Genomic DNA, 20,165 nt, shown 5'->3' on the forward strand with positions numbered 1-20,165 from the left:
ATTGTTTTATTTTTCATCTATTTTATTTTTTCCTGAAATTTTGAATTTTTGTATTAATTATTTTGTAAATATATTAAATAACAATAGTAATAAATAAAAGATCTTTAAATATTATTTGTTCTAATGGCGTCAGCCATTAGGCCAATTAATATTTAAAGATCTTTTATTAATTAAAATTAATAAAATAATTAATAATTAATAAAATAAAAATTTAAAGATCTTTTATTAATTACTATTGTTATTTAGTTTCAAAAAATTTATGAACTAATATTCTTTAATTGTAATTTTTGTCAATGTTTTACAAATTATTATCATTTCATTAATAATAGTAATAAAAAATAAAGAATATGTTAATAGTAGAATATAAATAATAGTAATTAAAAATAAAGAATATGTTAATAGTACACGGAGAGACCCACATTCGTAAAAATTACTAAAAATGGTTGCAATGACCGGAAATAAGGGGACTTTTAGCATAATGTGCTACAGAATTAGATAAATTTACAAAAGAAATAGATAAATTTGCTACATTGAAATAGCAAGTTTTAATATTTTGTGTAAGAGTTGTAAATGTAGCAAAAATTGATTATAGTTTTCTCTAATTTAATTAGACAAAATCTGACAAATGAAAACATTTTCCACTAAAACCTACGATCCACTGTAGTAATTTTTGGTGAGCAAGTGTGGCTAGCGAGTGCAGTCATATGGCGCCTGCATTTCTATTGGTTGCTAACTTCGTCAATCTCCGTAAATGAGCCGATGCCATCCGATCATTGACAGTGACTATGTTTCGCGTATGTAAAATAAATTTGGATATTATCTACAATAATTAAATATAAAGTGAATCGTAGGTCGTTCGTTATCTCAGAAATTGACCATTATAAATTAATAAACTTTGCATTTATTCCTGTCCCAAGAACTATGTCTTATAATAAGTTGTTAAAAGTAAACTGCTTTCTCGTAAGTGCTGTAAATTTTCATCATTCAATATATAAGGAAACGAAGATATATACTTTCAGTGAAATTCGTTGTCGTGCGTGCAGTTGTGTATTAGTGTATTAATTAACCGCGTCTATACATATAAGTGAAATAAACATGTGTGTGTCTTCAAATATTTATCCAACAAATATATAAGTGTGTGTGTGTGTCTGTGTATGTAAAAATCCTTCCAGTTTACCTCCATCAGTCAAGAATTGACGGGAAACCGGCGACAAAAATCCGTATTTTTTCTTTCACTCTTTCTTTCTGCATTTACAAACGACTATAGTAATTTTACGTACACAATGCTTCTGAGTTTACTACAGTTGTTTGGAACTATTGGATGAAATAGTAAGAAACTTTGCTAATTTGGTGAACATTTGTCGGATTAGTGACTTAGTGTAGAAAATAGTAAAAAATACAAAAAGTCCCCTTATTTCCGGTGGTTGCAATGTGAAAATAGTAAATTCTAGTGTGATTTTATACAAAAATTAGTAATCTCGGTCTCTCCGTGTAGAATATAATAATGATAAAAATAGTAATAAAAATAATAATAATAATAAAAGTTGAGTAAAGGAAGAACACAACTTATATTGTCGATCATGACTTTCAAGGTTTGCTTGAGTACTCTCTTTATCTTCAGTTGCAACGCGCGGTACCGCTTCAAAAAAAGAAAAAGAAAAAAAAAGCAGAAAAAAAGGAAGAAAAAAAAATAAGAAGTCTGCTCAAAAGCCGTAAGAAAATATTCATCGCCACCCTTCCATTATTATCTGCGTCTCTCCCTCATCACAACACTATGGTGTGAAATCTTTCCTTCTCGCTCTCTTCCTGAGAAATTCTCAGGTGCACGAGATTCTCCAGCAAACAGGTGTCACGCTCGGCTGAACCAGCATGACATTCCAGATTACGGGTGCCGTCTTCCTGGAGGAGCATTGCCCCAAGTTGTCTATATACCATCCAAAGCGGTAATTACTTTTTTTCTTCTTTTTTTTTCTTTCTTTCGTTCTTCAATTCAACCTCCTACAACTTTGTGTGTTTATTAGTTTCAATTAAAATTTATCGCAAACAAACGAAATTCCTCACATTTCATTTTCGTTAAAAATTAAAATCTTAAAATCCATTTACTTCTATTTTTTTTTTTACTTTTTGAAATTTCTCTCTTTCTTCTTTCACTAGTGTTGAAGCAAATAATAGAGAAAAAAAAGTGAGAGAAGAAAATGAGAAATTAATTAATAGTAAAAGTTGGGTGCTATAAAAGAATTTAATTTAATTTCTCCAGAGTAGACAAGTAGGCTTTTATTTATTTATTTATTTATTGTATATGGAGATAAAAGAATATCTATTTCCAATCGAATGACCAAGTTCAGGGTCAATCAAGTCCAATGCACCTTACATCCCTATATAGTATCCAGCAAAACTCTAGTTAAATATTTACTTTACTTTACTTTGCTGTAAAACATCTTTGGCAAATATATATTTGCAAGAGAGATAAAGGGAATATTTCTGAGGATAGTCTGTTTGCCATTTTTCTTCAATGTTTGCTTATCGAATGTGTCAGAATTCACAATTAGGGGTCTGCCTATATATTATCTCACCTCGTTATATAACGGATTCTGAGATTAGCAATAATTGCTTATTGAATTTACTACTGGGAGAATTTTTTCTTCTTTTTTGTTTCTTCAATTTTCCTCTACTATAGGCGACAGACGTTTGATGATTAAATTCTCTATATACAGTGGAAGTTAATTATAGTCTTCGATACTTGCTAATTTGTTAACACTTTTATTTTCAGTTTCTTTTCATTTACGGATTTTTTGTACAAAAATAATTCTTCTTTGAGTAAATTTTGTTTTTGAAAATTTTTTATATTACTTCTTATTCTTCTTGTTGTTCTTCTTTTTGTACTTCTTCTTTTTTCATAATATTCTCCTTCGAATGCTTCTTCTTATTTTTTGTACTTCTTTTTTCTTCTTATTCTTCTTTTTTGTACTTCCTTTTCTTCTTATTCTTCTTTTTTGTACTTCTTCTTTTGTACTATTTTCTTAATATTGTTGTTCTTGTTCTCTTTTTTGTACTTCTTCTTTCGTCTGATTCTACTTCTTATACTTCTTTTTGTACTTCTTCTTCTTCTTCTTTTTCTTGTTCACCTTTTTAACTTCTCTATCTTCTTATTATTCTATTTCTTGTTCTTGTTTTTGTACTTTTTCATTTACTTCATATTATTCTTCTTGTTCTCATTTTTGTACTTCTTCTTTTTTCTTAATATTCTTCTTCTTGTCCTTTTTTGTAGCTCATTTCTCTTCTTATTCTACTTCTTGTTCTTTTTCTTATTTTCAGTTTTGTACTTCTTCTTTCACTACTTCTTTTTTCTTCTTATTGTACTTCATCTTTTTCATTTTATACTTCTTCTTGTTCTTCTTATTATTCTTTTTTTTTATGGAGAAACAATTCTGCTTTATTTTTTCTTTAAACGATAAAAATTTCTTCTTTTAAATAAAATTTCTTCTTCTTCTTTAAAGAAACATCAAACTTCTTCTTTAAACAAAAAAAAAGAGAAGAAGAAGAAGAAGAAAAGTAGAGTAGAAGATGAAAAAGAAGAAGCAGGACACTAAAATAATGTGATTTCTTTAGAAGAAGAAGAAGTAGAAGAAGAAGAAGAAGAAGGAGTAGAAGCTGAAAAAATTTAATTTTTTTAAAAGAAGAAAAAAAGTTCTTTTTTCTTCTTATTCTACTTCATTTTTTTTTATACTTCTTCTTTTTCTTCTTATTATTCTACTCCTTGTTCTCCTAGTTGTACTTTCTTTTATTTTATAGGATTTTTATGATCAAAAATATTTCTTAATCATTTGAGTAAAAATTTGCATTTGAAAATTATTTTGAAATATTTATCTTTTTTCTTCTTGAAAATTTTGTACTATTTCTTGTAAAGCTTCTTTTTTGTAGAAAGAAAACAATTGGTGCTTCTTTAGAACGATGGTATTTCTTCGTTTTCTTTAAAGAGAAACAATTCTGCTTTATTTTTTCTTTAAACGATAAAAATTTTTCTTTTAAATAAAACTTATTCTTGTTTAAAGAAAAATAAAACTTTTTCTTTAAACAAAAATGTAACTTCAATATTTCTTTTCTTCTTTAAATTTAGTATTAATTCTTCTGGATTGAAGCTAATTGCATCAATCAAAAATTCTTCTTTCTAATTAATTTTTTAACTAATTTTTTCTCTTAATTCTGTAAACAAAAGTTTTTTTAAATTAAAATTTTTGTTGTTACATAAAAAACCGAAAGTTACTTCTTTAAACTGAAAATTTCCCTCTTCTTTTTCTTCTTTTTTTGAAGCAATTGTATTTTTTCCTTGAACTGAAATGTATTTTCCTTTTATCATAAAACTACTTCTTTTTACAATTAAAGAAATTTTTTGTGCACAAGAAGAAGAAAAAGAAGAAGCAGAACACTACAAAAATTTGATTTCTTTGGAAAAAGAAGAAAAAAAAGGAGCAAAACTCTAAAAAAAAATTATTTGTTTAATAGAGAAAAAGAAAAAGAAAAAAAAGTAGAGTACTGAAAAATTTGACTTTTTTAGAAGAAGAAAAAGAAGAAGAAGGAGTAGAAGCTAAAAAAATTAAATTTTTTTAAAAGAAGAAAAAGAAGAAGAAGCAGAACATTAAAAAATTAATTTTTTAAAAGGGAAGAAGAAGAAGAAGAAGAAGAAGAAGAAAAGGAACCATAAAAAATGGTTTTATTTAAAAAGAAGAAGAAGAAGAAGAAGAAGAAGAAAAAGAAAAAGAAAAAGAAAAAGAAAAAGAAAAAGAAAAAAAGTAGAAAAATAGAAAAGAAGTAGAGTTTTCAAAAAATTTGATTTGTTTAAAAGAAAAAAAGAAGAAAAAGCAGAACACTGAAGAATTTTATTTTTTTTAAAGCAGAAGAAGAAATAAAGACGGAGTAGAAACTAAAAAAATGTAATTTCTTAAAAGAAAAAAAAGGAAAAGTAAAGCACTAAAAAAAATTTGATTTGTTTAAAAGAAGAAAAAGGAGAAGAAGAAGCAGAACACTGAAAAATTTGATTTTTTTAAAGGGAAGAAGAAGAGAAGGAACCATAAAAAATTGTTTTATTTAAAAAGAAGAAGAAGAAGAAGAAATAGAAAAAAGAAGAAGTAGAGCACTCAACAAATTTGATTTGTTTAAAAAAAAGAAGAAGCAGAACTCTGAAAAATTTGATTTTATTAAAAGAAGAAGTAGAAGAAAAAAAACCATAATAATGGTTTTATTTAAAAAGAAGAAGAAAAAGAAAAAAAAGAAGAAGTAGAGCTTTCAAAAAATTTGATTTGTTTAAAAGAAAAAGAGAAGAAAGAGCAGAACATAAAAAATTTGATTTTATTAAAAGAAGAAGAAGAAGAAGAAGAAGGAGTAGAAACTAAAAAAATTTGATTTTTTAAAAGAAGAAAAAGAAGAAAAAGAAAAAAAAGAAGAAGTAGAGCACTTAAAAAAAATAAATTCTTCAACTGTTACGTTTAAATAAAAACAACAAAAATTTACAATTCAGAAAAGAAAAAAAAATTTCTTTATTTAAAATTAAAAGAAGTTTATTTACTTCTCGCTATTATCGAGTAGATAATCTTAAAATTCCTTTTTCTCTCCTCTTGCAGTTGGTTATTTTCGTTTTTCAAAATACTAAAGGACTGTTAGTTCTAGGTACTCAATAAATTTCACTCTTCTTCAGTTTCTTCTGGTAGCCAGTTAAGGGTACCTACTTTGCTGTGTTTATCTCGAATTCGCCTTAGTGTAAGTCGCGTGATTTACAAGAAGAAAACGATGATGACGAAGAAAAAGGGGAAAAAAAGAAGAAATAGAGGAAGAAGTAGAAGAAAAAGAGTGAGAAAGAGAGGAAAAAGAGTGAGAAAGGGTGAGAAAGAGAAGAAAAAGAGGAAAAAAAGTGGAAGAAAAAGAAGAAAACGAAAAAGGAAAAAAAGAAAGACAAGAGCCAAAGTGTATGTACTACGCTCTAGGAGTAAACGAAGGAAGGGAATATATACAAGTAACTTCTTCTTCTTCTTCTCTTCTTTTCTCTTCTACTGTAAGGTCGCTACCCTTGGAGCAGTAGCAAGGTCAACCGCAATATCGTTGGATCGCAGAACGCTCCCGTCTTTTTTAAAGAGGCTCTCTCTCTCCCGTGTCAGAGAGACTGTCATGAGACACACATTCTATATTGAATCGCGGTGAATAACACACATCTAGTGAGGTGCAAGTGGGTGATGAAGTAGAAGACGAAGAAGAAGAAGAAGAAGAAGCAAAGAGTGTGATTGTGAGTGTGGGGGAGTCAAAATCATCAAGTTTAACACGTGTCTCCCTTATTTTTTTCCATCATTTTTAAACAATTTGTTTTCATCTTCTTCCTATCATCAAATTATTCTGTGTTTCAGTTTCTTTTAAATTTATCTCCTTTTTCTTCAGTTAATATAATTATATTTCTTCAATTTCTTCAATCTTCTTTTTCTTCAGTTATAAATATTTCTTCTTCAGTTATTATCAAAAAAGAAAGAATCTTTTTCGTTAGTTATAAATATATCTTCTTCTTCAGTTACAAATATATCTTTTTCTTCAATTATTAATATATCTTCTTCTACAATTACAATTATATCTTCTATTGCCTCAGTTTTAAATGTACCTTCGTCGAACAATATAATTTTGAGCAATAGTCAGACGAATTTTTTTGGGGAAAATTTCTTTTTTTTACCGAATGCACATAATGGAAAACTTTTCATGAGAACGTGAAATCAAAAGGATCTGAAATTCAAATAGAAGAATGTGAGTTTTTCTGTAATTTAAAGTTTATTTCGTTTTCTTTACGAATTTTTACTTTTTCTTATAATTAGAAAGAAATTTTTTTATATAGATTTATATTTTTCATTAGACAAAAACTACTACTTTTTTTTATTTAAACGAAGCTCCATACATTTCTTCTTAAAAAAAAGATGCTTTTTAAACAAAAATATTTCTTCTATAAACAAAGATATTTTTTCTTTAAACAAGTATATTTTTTCTTTAAGCAAAAGTAATTTTTTTTTAAACAAAAATACATTTTCTAAAAGCAAAAGTATTTCTTCTTCAAAGAAAGATAATGCTTTTTAAACAAAAATATTACTTCTTTATACAAAGATATTTTTTCTTGAAGCAAAAGTAATTTTTCTTTAAACAAAAATACTTTTTCTAAAAGCAAAAGTATTTCTTCTTCAAAGAAAGATAATGCTTCTTAAACAAGTATATTTTTTCTTTAAGCAAAAGTAATTTTTCTTTAAACAAAAATACTTTTTCTAAAAGCAAAAGTATTTCTTCTTCAAAGAAAGATAATGCTTTTCAAACAAAAATATTACTTTTTATACAAAGATATTTTTTCTTGAAGCAAAAATATTTCTTCTTCAAACAAGGAAATTTCTTTAAACAAAAATATTTACTCTTTAAACAAAGATAGTTTTTCTTAAAGAAGGCTATTTTTTTAAACAAAAATATTTCTTCTTCAAACAAGGAAATTTCTTTAAACAAAAATATTTCTTCTTTTAACAAGTATATTTTTTCTTTAAGCAAAAGTAATTTTTCTTTAAACAAAAATATTTCTTCTTCAAACAAGGAAATTTCTTTAAACAAAAATATTTATTTTTTAAACAAAGATACTTTTTCTATAAGTAAAAGTAATTTTCCTTTAAACAAAAATATTTCTTCTATAAACAAAAGTTATTTTTTCTTTAAACAAGTATATTTTTTCTTTAAGCAAAAGTAATTTTTCTTTAAACAAAAATACTTTTTCTAAAAGCAAAAGTATTTCTTCTATAAAGAAAGATAATGCTTTTTAAACGAGTATATTTTTTCTTTAAACAAAAATACTTTTTTTAAAAGCAAAAGTATTTCTTCTTCAAAGAAAGATAATGCTTTTTAAACAAGCATATTTTTCCTTTAAGCAAAAGTAATTTTTCTTTAAACAAAAATATTTCTTCTTCAAACAAGGAAATGTATTTAAACAAAAATATTTCTTTTTTTAACAAGTATATTTTTTCTTTAAGCAAAAGTAATTTTTCTTTAAACAAAAATATTTCTTCTTCAAACAAGGAAATTTCTTTAAACAAAAATATTTATTTTTTAAACAAAGATACTTTTTCTTTAAGCAAAAGTAATTTTCCTTTAAACAAAAATATTTCTTCTATAAACAATTAAAGTTATTTTTTCTTTAAACAAGTATATTTTTTCTTTAAGCAAAAGTAATTTTTCTTTAAACAAAAATAATTTTTCTTAAAGCAAAAGTATTTCTTCTTCAAAGAAAGATAATGCTTTTAAAGAAGTATATTTTTTCTTTAAGCAAAAGTAATTTTTCTTTAAACAAAAATATTTCTTCTTTTAAAAGTATATTTTTTCATTAAGCAAAAGTAATTTTTCTTTAAACAAAAATATTTCTTCTTTTAAAAGTATATTTTTTCTTTAAGCAAAAGTAATTTTTCTTTAAACAAAAATATTTCTTCTTCAAACAAGGAAATTTCTTTAAACAAAAATATTTCTTCTTTAAACAAGTATATTTTTTCTTTAAGCAAAAGTAATTTTTCTTTAAACAAAAATACTTTTTCTAAAAGCAAAAGTATTTCTTCTTCAAAGAAAGATAATGTTTTTTAAACAAGTATATTTTTTCTTTAAGCAAAAGTAATTTTTCTTAAAACAAAAATACTTTTTCTAAAAGCAAAAGTATTTCTTCTTCAAAGAAAGATAATGCTTTTTAAACAAAAATATTACTTTTTTATACAAAGATACTTTTTATTGAAGCAAAAATATTTCTTTTTCAAACAAGGAAATTTCTTTAAACAAAAATATTTACTCTTTAAACAAAGATAGTTTTTCTTAAATAATGCTATTTTTTTAAGCAAAAATATTTCTTCTTCAAACAAGGAAATTTCTTTAAAAAAAATATTTATTCTTTAAACAAAGATACTTTTTCTGTAAGCAAAAGTAATTTTTCTTTAAGCAAAAATATTTATTTTTTAAACAAAGATAGTTTTTCTTTAAACAAGGTTTTTTTTTCTTTAAGAAAAAATGATTTTTCTTTAAACTATGATATTTTTTCTTTAAGCAAAATTACTTCTTCTCTAAAGAAAGATAATGAAAGATAAAGATAATAAACAAAAATATTTATTATTATTATTATTGAAATGACAATAATAAAAGTATAAAGTAATGAAAATAAATAAAATTAAAGACGGTAAAATTAAATAATTCCTGAATAAAATATCATTATGTAATAAGTGAGGACGAAATAATTTTTTTTTGGTTTTTTGTTGAATATATAATTTGGCAATTATGAGAATAGTATCAAAAAAAATTATTATTACAAAATTATTGGAGCATGGCTTAATATATTTTGGTATAAAGAAAAATATTTTTCTGTTTCCTAATTTTCTAAACATATATTTATTTCTTCTGCTACTTTTTTTTCTTGTTTAAAATATTTTATTGGTACGTTTATTTCTTTATTAATTTCTGATGCAATTTGAAAATTTTATATTGGTTATAAAAGATAATATAATTGTTCCGGGGGCCACAAAAGGCGGCAACGTTTACACAATTCACACGTCTTGCATTTATATATGTGCCCACTATTCGACCATCACCGACTTTTAAGATTGACTCATCATTATCACAGATTTTTTTTTTTACTTTTATCTTTTTTTCCCATCTTTTTCTCCATTTTCCAATATATAACAATAAATTACTAAATTAATATTTTTAATTTTTATCTTTCCACAAATATTTAGTAAATTTTTTTTTCGATCTTAGTGAAAATATGTGTAAAAGAAGAAATAACTTTTTACAAAAAAATATTATTATTATTATTATTCTATTATTAATAAAAAATTATTAATTTCTTCAATATAATAACTTAATTATATTCGCTGAGAAAACAATGTTTTTGAATTAAACATAATAATTTTGATTCTACACATAAGTTTGATTCAATAAAAATTAAATTTTATTTTATTATAAAGTATGTTAAATTCAATTATATATTTTTTTTTGTTTGGCTATTTATTTTTCAAAATAAAAAAAAAAAAATTCTCTCAGTGTTTAATATAGAAAATTGCCAGTAAAAAATGTCTTTCTATAATTAAGCCAAAGTCAATGGACAATTAATTTTATGCAGTTCATTTTATATATGTATAGAATTTTATTATATCTCTCTCGCTATAGGGAAATAAAAAAAAAATGCTCATCGAAAATTGGATAATTTATTCCTATTATAAGTATTACCGTTATATAATCGTAAGCCGTCGTCAAGTATCATAAATTTTGTTGGAAATCACTTATTTTCTTATAAATATTATAAATAGAGAAGTATGTAGGGAAATTAATTACTAATTCAAACATCGTTAGTTGATATAATAAAGTTTTCATTGATAGTTAATAACAAGTTTAATTGCACGCACTCACGACTTTTAAGAGATAATATTAATTTGTTAACTGTGTATTAAGATTATTTCATTTTTCCCTCATTATTACTTCTTCTTATTAACTAAAGCTTAAAAAAATTACTTTTATTTTTTTTTTTTAAGTGAAGCATTTTTTTTAGTATCTGCTTTTTAAATTAAATTGAAAGTTGAAATTAAATTAAAATAAAGTGAATTTAACTCAGTTATAGAATAAAATAAAATAAATTCAATTCAGTGCCAAAAGCAAACAAAATTTTATTTATCAATTTTTTATTTTTTTAATATTTATTATTTCATTTATTGTTTTATTGAGTTTTTTTATTTATTTTATATTTTTTGAAATTTTCAATTGTTTTCAATTTTTAAAATATATTCAATAATAATAATAATTAAGTAAAAGATCTTTAAATATTAATTGTCCTAATGGCTTACGCCATTAGACCAAATAATATTTAAAGATCTTTTATTTAATTATTATTTTGGTTTCAAAATATTTGCAAAAAACGTTGTTTGAAAAATTTTAAAACCTAAAAAAAGTTAAACTTGTTGAATAAGGTTCAAAGACAACTGATTATGTTTTTTATTAATTTAAAAAAAATTCACCCCTTTAGCTCTTATGGAATTCGAGATATTTATAAAAATATAAATAAATATAAATAAAAATATAAAAATACAAATTTTTTTTTAATTTTATTTTTGAGTTTCTGAAATTAATAGAAAATGTAAAGAAAAGAAATTAAATTCCGATTTTTCTATTTTAAATTTTAATTTATTAGGGGAACATAGTCTAGGTCGGCCACCTTTTTGACTTTTGTTTATAACTTTTTTTTAAAAATGAATTTGGACAATTGAAGTATATGGTTGGAAAGTCCTGTTTAATAGGAACATTTTTTCTGTACAAAGTAAATTGACAGGTTTAAAAATGAAAAAGTTATAAAGATTTAAAAAAAAAAAAATTTGTAGTCCAGGTTGGCCATTACAGTCAAGGTCGGCCATGTTTAAAATTCAAAGGGCATTAATCGTTAAAAAATAAAATAACATGTTTGGAGTTACGGAAAATTGATTCTTTATTGTTTACAGTTTGTAACTTAATGAAATAACAAAATAATAACAATAAACAATATAAAAAAATAAATATAAATAAAAAAAAGTTTTGCACTAAAATATTAATAAAATTAAATAAAAATATTAATAAGATGATCAATTATATTATGAGTTATACAGAATTGCAGTTTTTGCAAATGAAGTAGCTCGTCCTCAACTTTGCGCATTTTAAACACATAGTGGCCGACCTTGACAGTAAGTAACATTACCGAATTGTTGTAACCATAAAGAAATACGTTTCGGAATTCGATTTTTTACTTTGTTTTCCTTTCAACCATGAGTCCCACAAATTTTCTGCATACTTGCCTTGACGATTCAATTTGTTTTTTATCTTTTATTAATGGTTTTTCACATTATGCACAAAACTTTTTTTGAGCTTTTTTTGTACCGACGTCACAGAAAACACAATTTTCGATTTTCCGAAAATGTAATTGAACAAAAAGTTAGGTTTCACTAAGACAAGCTTCGACAAAAATGCGCGTGGGTGGCGCTAGTGAACTTGACAAAAAAACGCGAGTGGCCTACCTAGACAGTAGGCCAACCTTGACTACATTCCCCTATTATTTACCAGCGAAAATTTTATTGAAAAAATTAACGAACTAATAGGATATAATTTTGTTTTTCGCTAAATTTCCTTAAAAAACTTTTTTAATTATATAATATTTATAGACATGAAATATAATTAATTTTTTTTATAAATTGTCTAAAGCGTTTTTTTTGAGGATGAAACCAAAAAAAAAAAAGTGGCAACCATTTAAAATAAAAGGTATTGCCTAAAAAAGGCTTTCGCTGGAGCAGAAGGAGTCTGAATGAAACGATCTAACGGTATTGGGAACGGTCCAGTCTATGTCCATAGTATTAGCTTCACAATTCTTTGAATCTTCATTCGGAAAATATGAAGTAGACTCCTTTATATTTCCGTGCAACTTTTTCATTGGCGAGTCACGATGCGCTCTTGCCCTAAATTGCAAATTATTTCCAAATCGAATCGTGAATGAAAAGAAAAAAATGAGAAGAAAAACATTTTTTAAAGAAATGATTTTTTTAATTCTTCCTTGTTTAATTTTTATTTTCCTTTACTCTTGAAAAATACGATAATAAATTTTTACTTACTGGGAGTTAAAATTTTTTTTTTAGGGGGTTGAAATAAAAATATTTTTAAAACAAGGGAAGAAAGTATTTTAAGTGTATTTTCAACAAATGGTATATTCATTTTTTTATTTTTTTAATTAGTAAATAATGAAAGAGAAAAATTTAATAAACGAGAGAAGCCATTTTTAAATTGAAGATAAAGGAGTTTTTTTAATTGAAAATATTTTTGAAAATGTTTTTTGATTTAAAAATATTTTAATTTGCAAATATTTCAAATTGGAAATATTTTAGTTGAAAATTTGTTGATTTGAAAATATTTTAGTTAAAAATTGTTTTGATTTGAAATTATTTTAATTTGCAAATATTTCAAATTGGAAATATTTTAATTTGAGAATATTTTAATTCGAAAATATTTTAATTCGAAAATATTTCAAATTGAAAATATTTTAATTTAAAAATATATTTTAAATTGGAAACATTTTATTTTTGAATATTTTAAATTGTAAATATTTTATTTTAAAATATTTTAAATTGGAAATATTTTTATTTTAAAATATTTTAAATTGAAAATATTTTATTTCAAAATATTTTAATTTAAAAATATATTAATTTACAATCTATTTAGTCGGTCAATCGTCTCGTATTAAATTATTTATTATACAATATTATTATTATTAAAAGTAGTAAAAAAAATCTCTTCAAAGAATGAGAGAAATTTGATTTGCTAAAAATATTTAATGATTGGACCCAATATTGAATCGGGTACCGTAATAAGTCAGCAATAAGTGTGTCGAGAATAGTGAACAAACGTGACAAGATGAACGTAACTGTTTTCCTCTGTTCAATTTTCAGAAATCGCTACTTAAAAAAATTTATAATTTAATTTTTCACTTTTATATTTTATTTATTTTTTTATTATTTTCAATTTTATATTTTTAAAATATTAAATTTAAAAAAAAATTCTACTTTTGTAGCTTCTTCTTTTCTTACATTTTATTTTTTTCTTCATTATTTTCTTCTTTTTCTGCATTTTATGTTTCTTCTTCATTATTTTCTTCTGTTTTTGCATTTTATTTTTTCTTTATTATTTTTTTCTTTTTTTCCTTTTCGTATTTTTTATTTTTCTTTATTTATTGCTGATTCTCAATATTCTGTCTTCTTTTTCTTCGTTTACATACAAAATTAATTTTTTGTTTCTTCATTATCATCTTTTTCTGTTGCTTCTTTTTTTTATTCATATTCTTCTGTTTCTTCATCATTTTTATGTTCTTCTTCTTCTTCTTCTTTTTCTTAATTTTCTGGATTCATTGTTGCTTTTTTATCTTTCTCTTTATTATTTTTCCAATTATTATTGTTATTGTTTTCTTGTCCATCTTCGTCACTTTAAATATAATTAAGAAAATTAAAATCAAATTAATTTCATTAATAATTATTATAATTGGTAAATTGTCAGTAGTAAATTAATTAATTAAAGTAAATTGGTAAATTGAAGTAAAAAAATATATTAAAGGTATAAAAAAATAAAAATTAAATTAAAAAGGGTATAAAAAGTTTGATTAAACGCGGCCTAATTATAAAAGTATTGAATAGAAACTAATTTCCTGAGAGAGATAGAAAGAAGATTCTCGAATGATTGAAGTAACAATAAAATTAATAAGAAAATAATAGGTAATGTTTTATAGTAGGTATATAATTTATAGGCACAAGGCAATTGTCTGTGAGTGTTGCTTTATAAAGTGAGTAGGTTTGAACATTTTTCACCGATAGACAAATATATACACATAATTGTAGCTATTTACTTTTTTTTTTAATATACTAATACGTAATATCAATCATAATTTTCCGTTAATAGAGAAAAAAAAATTTTTATATTTCAAATATTTCTGCATTAGTTTCCTACTAATTTAATATCTTATAATAATTACACGGAGAGACCCACATTCGTAAAAATTACTAAAAATGGTTGCAATGACCGGAAATAAGGGGACTTTTAGCATAATGTGCTACAGAATTAGATAAATTTACAAAAGAAATAGATAAATTTGCTACATTGAAATAGCAAGTTTTAATATTTTGTGTAAGAGTTGTAAATGTAGCAAAAATTGATTATAGTTTTCTCTAATTTAATTAGACAAAATCTGACAAATGAAAACATTTTCCACTAAAACCTACGATCCACTGTAGTAATTTTTGGTGAGCAAGTGTGGCTAGCGAGTGCAGTCATATGGCGCCTGCATTTCTATTGGTTGCTAACTTCGTCAATCTCCGTAAATGAGCCGATGCCATCCGATCATTGACAGTGACTATGTTTCGCGTATGTAAAATAAATTTGGATATTATCTACAATAATTAAATATAAAGTGAATCGTAGGTCGTTCGTTATCTCAGAAATTGACCATTATAAATTAATAAACTTTGCATTTATTCCTGTCCCAAGAACTATGTCTTATAATAAGTTGTTAAAAGTAAACTGCTTTCTCGTAAGTGCTGTAAATTTTCATCATTCAATATATAAGGAAACGAAGATATATACTTTCAGTGAAATTCGTTGTCGTGCGTGCAGTTGTGTATTAGTGTATTAATTAACCGCGTCTATACATATAAGTGAAATAAACATGTGTGTGTCTTCAAATATTTATCCAACAAATATATAAGTGTGTGTGTGTGTCTGTGTATGTAAAAATCCTTCCAGTTTACCTCCATCAGTCAAGAATTGACGGGAAACCGGCGACAAAAATCCGTATTTTTTCTTTCACTCTTTCTTTCTGCATTTACAAACGACTATAGTAATTTTACGTACACAATGCTTCTGAGTTTACTACAGTTGTTTGGAACTATTGGATGAAATAGTAAGAAACTTTGCTAATTTGGTGAACATTTGTCGGATTAGTGACTTAGTGTAGAAAATAGTAAAAAATACAAAAAGTCCCCTTATTTCCGGTGGTTGCAATGTGAAAATAGTAAATTCTAGTGTGATTTTATACAAAAATTAGTAATCTCGGTCTCTCCGTGTATTAATTGCGCATTTCTAATTCACTGTAAGAAGCATATTTTCTGTTGGGGATATAAAATAAATTTATAAATATTGTTACGTGAATGTAGCACTCAATCACTTTATACAAAATTATTATATGAGCCATGAGTTCAATTTAACATTACAGTTAGTACCATTCAATGAAACGTTAATGTATATAGTGGCTAGCGGATTTTATAATCGAATGCTTCTATTATCGATTTTTTATTTAAATTCTGCTTCTGCTTATTCTTTTTTGTTTTGCTTTTTATTCGCTATCTTTCTTCTTCTTCTTCTTCTTCTTCTTCTTCTTTTTATTCTTTTTCCTCTTTTTCCTCTACTTTATCACTATTATCGAATTTTTTTTCTCGTGCTTCTTTTTCTTCTGCTTTCTCCTCATTTAGTTCTCTTTCTTTTTCTTCTTCTTCTTGTTACTTTTCTACTTCTGATTTTTTTCTTCTAATCCTTCCTTTTCTTCTCCTGTTTTTTTCTCTTATAAATTTTTTTCTTTTTGTACCTTTTCTTCTCCAGTTTTTTTCTCTTATAAATTTTCTTCTTATTCTTCTCCTGTTTTTCTTCTTCTAATTTTTCTTCTTTTTGTCCCTTTTCTTCTCCATTTCTTCTGCTGTTTTTTCTCTTCTAATTTTTCTTCTTTCTATTCCTTTTCTATTCCTTTTCTATTCCTGTTTTTTCTTTTGTAATTTTTCCTCTTCTTGTTCCTCTTCTTCTCCTGTTTTATTTTTTTTCTTTATCTTCTACTTCCTTATCTTCTCTTTCTTCTTCATTTTCCAACTCTTCTTTATCTTCTTTGCCAATATTATCATCCCCTGATTTTTCTTCTTCCTCCATTTTTTCCTCCTCTTCTTTATCATATTCTCATGAATCTTCTTCGTCTTGTGGAACAATTAAAAAATTTATAATGAGTTAACGGTAATGATTGGAGATTATTTCTAATGATTATATAGAACGCAATTATTCCCAACACAATAAAAAGGCAAAATTGTCTATAAATAGTTAATCGTTGATTTTGTCGATTCGCGAGCATCAAATAATGCACTTGATCGTTCTCTCTTCCTCTCTCTCTCTCTTTCTTCCTCTCTTTATTTTTTTCACAGAATTCTCTTTAGTTCTAAATTTTGAAATTCAGTAAATTTTCATTCAATTATTGTTTAGAAAATTAAAAATTACGTAAAAAAACAAAACGAAAAAAGGAAAAAATAAAGAAGAAATAAAAATAAGTTATCAAGAAGAAATAGAAGAAAATAAACAAGAAGAAGTCGAGAAAAGAAACAGAAGAATACAAAAAAATAAATTAGAAGAAAATAAACAAGAAGAATAAAAAAAAATAAATTAAAAGAAAATAAAGAAGAAGAACACAAGAAAATTAAAAAGAAAAAATACATAAAAATAACAAGAGAAATAACAAGATAAATAAAAACAAGAATTCGAAAAAAGAAACAAGAAAAATACAAAAAATTAAACAAGAAGAAATAAAAGATAATAAACAACAAGAATTCGAAAAAAGAAACAAGAAGAATACAAGAAAATGAAAAAGAAGAAATAGAAGAAAATAAACAACAAGAATTCGAAAAAAAAGAAACAAGAAGAATAAAAAAAAATAAAAAAGAAGAAATAGAAGAAAATAAACGAGAGGAAACAAAAAATACTAAACAAGAAGAAATAGAAATAAATAAACAATAAAAATAGCAAAAATAAACAAGAAAAAAAGCAAAAATGAACAAGAAAAAAAACAAAAATAAACAAGAAAAAATAGAAGAAAAAAAAACAAGGAAAATTAGAAAGAAAAAATAAACAAGAAAAAATAATCCACACTGAGGAAAAATTGCAAGATTACAAGGATCTAGGTATATATTGCAATGAGGAAAATTAATGATTTGCAACTCTCATCTCTTTTATATATTTGAAAGCTTTAGAAAAATATTTCTGAAAACTAATTTCTCGGTGGGGTAATCCGCATTCTCTAATTGCAAAAAAGTCAATCTCACATGACCCATGACTTCTTGCACATTATCAAGAAGATATAAAATATTATTTATACTTAACGCTCAAAATCCCTTTTGCAATTAAAATTTTTTTCGCTTTCTCTGCTTTAAAATTTTCTTATCTTTTTTCATTTTCTTTTTTTTGCGTCCATCGATGATTTAATGCATAAGGAAACTACAAAAGGAGAGCTTCCTCTTATTTCTTCTTTTTTTTATTGCGACTGTCTAAAAAGAAGGGAGGAGAATTTTATTTTCCTTATTCAATTCCAAAAAATTCTTCCATAATTTTTTTTTCTTCTCCTTCAAACTTGATTTTTTTTTCTTTTTTAAAAAATTTTTTTTTAGATTTATTCCTTTTATTAATTTTTTAATATTTATTATTTAATTTATTGTTTTATTGAGGTTTTTTTTTATTTTTTTCATATTTTCTGAAATTTTCAATTTTACTATCAATTATATTATAATTATATTCAATAATAATAATTAAGTAAAAGATCTTTAAATATTAATTGGCCTAATGGCTGACGCCATTAGACTAAATAATATTTAAAGATCTTTTATTTAATTATTATTATTAATTGCTTTTAAAAAATTCATTAATTATTAATATTGAATAATTATGATTTTCTAAAATTCATAATTTAAAATTATTTATTATTTATTATTTATTATTATTATTTGCTTAAAAAACAAATTTTAATTAATATTCAATAATTGTGATTTTTTAAAATCGAGAATTTGAATTTTGTAATATAATTGCGTCCTCATGAATATTTTCATTTTATAAATATTATCAATTTCATTTTTGTTATTTATTATTACAATTAAGTGACAAAAAAAGACAAAGTCACTATTTTCAAAATTTCTAATTTTTCGAATGTAAATTATTTTTTAATTTTTGAAAATGCGTTTTTTATAAGCAAACAAACACGGAAGGACATTTTTTAAAATTAAAATTAAAATTTTAAATTTCTCATGTCAGGAAACTTAGAGAAAATTGAAAAAATCGAGTTGGAAAATTGTTGGTAAAACAATGCTTTCATTAGGAGGCAATAAAAAATTTTTATTGAACAAAAAAAAAGAAATTAAAGAACAAAAGAAAGAGGAGAAAAAAAGAAGAATAAAAAGAAAAAAGAGAAAAAAGAAAGAAAGAGGAGAAAAAAAAGAAAAGTAAAAAAGAAAGAAAAGAGAAATAAAAAAAGAAAAGATAAAAAAAAAGAAGTGAAAAAAGAAAGAAAAGAGAAATAAAAAAAGAAAAAGAATGAAAGAGGAGAAAAAAAAGAAAAGTAAAAAGGAAATTAAAGAGAAATAAAAAAAGAAAGAAAAGAGAAATAAAAAAGAAAGAGAATGAAAAGCATAAAAAAGAAGAGAAAAAGAAAGAAAAGAGAAATAAAAGAAGAAAATGATAATAAGAAGAAAATACTAATTTTCTTTTCAAAATGTGCAATGCCCCTTTTTCCAAAAAGAAAATCTGTCCATACACGTAATATTCTCTCAATAAGGAAATCAAAAAAAAAAAAAAAAAAAAAAAAAAAAAAAAAAAGAGGGGATAAACAAAAGAAGAAAAAAACCGGTCCTAGTTTGGGACCAACGTTCTGCACGGATGTGAGAGAGGCAAGGAGAGGAGAAGAGAGGGTTCGTTGACCAATGTGGGCCTTGTTCTCATGTCTCTGGGTCAGTAGACCTACACACGAGGCATGCCAGGAATGAATTCGTGAATACGAACAATATTCTCAAGCGTTTTCAAACACCCACCTGGGTTAAGGCGATTCATTACCTATATATATACATGCCCACCCACACATTTCACGTACTCCACTCATGTATATTTACGGTTTCAGAAGCAATAAGCTCTCATTTCAATTATTTCATGCATGATCTGAATATTTACTATATCTCTTCATTCATATTGAAAGTACAATGAAATACTATATGTGAAAAGAAAGTTCAAAATTCTTCAAATGTATTTCTTTTACAATCGCAAAGGTAAAAATATGAAAAGGTATTTTAATACAACATTGGAATTTTTGCAAAATTTTTAACAAAAAAAGGGGGAGAGGGAGACAAAAAAAATTCGTTGAGGTCAATGTCATGTTAATTAGTGGCGTCAGAAATGCTAATTTAGAAAAAAACCGTTAATGTTAATTTTTTAACGTTCTTTTATAGTTACAATTATGGTCTATAGTTTTGCTAATTAACATTTTATAACAATTGGTATTTTAATTGGTTTTTTTTTTTGCTGGAAATTTATTTTTATTGCTTCTCTTTCTTTTTTCTGAGGATATCAAGTTGAGATAAAAAAACGAAACAAAATGTTGCTTTGCAACATTGTTAGAAATCCTTAGAATTTTTCTAAGGATATCAAATTGAGATAATTGTTGCTTGTGATGCAACGTTTTGAAACATATTTTGTTTCAATTTAATATCCTTAAAAAAATTATGAAATTTATTATTATTTTTTAAATAATTTTTTTTTCTTAAATGTTTAAAATTTTTAAACTAATGTACTGATAATACATC

At 24.3% G+C, this 20,165-nt stretch overlaps 1 protein-coding gene across 3 annotated transcripts in view; it reads left to right on the forward strand.

Moving 5' to 3' along the window:
- LOC122501655 (serine-rich adhesin for platelets) overlaps positions 1-20,165 on the forward strand; it is a 60,699-nt gene that overhangs the window by 21,693 nt on the left and 18,841 nt on the right. Inside the window, exon 1 of one of the 3 annotated variants that reach the window (XM_043611286.1) lies at positions 5,500-6,777. The exons of 1 other annotated variant lie outside the window; for it this stretch is intronic. The gene's annotated coding sequence lies outside the window, so the exon portion shown is untranslated. Of the gene's footprint in view, positions 1-5,499; positions 6,778-20,165 lie in introns of those variants that run through there. One more of the 3 variants, XM_043611305.1, reaches the window with a different exon arrangement.

This window comes from Leptopilina heterotoma, unplaced genomic scaffold (assembly GCF_015476425.1).
Source record: "Leptopilina heterotoma isolate Lh14 unplaced genomic scaffold, ASM1547642v1 Lhet_105, whole genome shotgun sequence".
In the NCBI taxonomy this organism is placed as follows: Eukaryota; Metazoa; Arthropoda; class Insecta; order Hymenoptera; family Figitidae; genus Leptopilina; species Leptopilina heterotoma.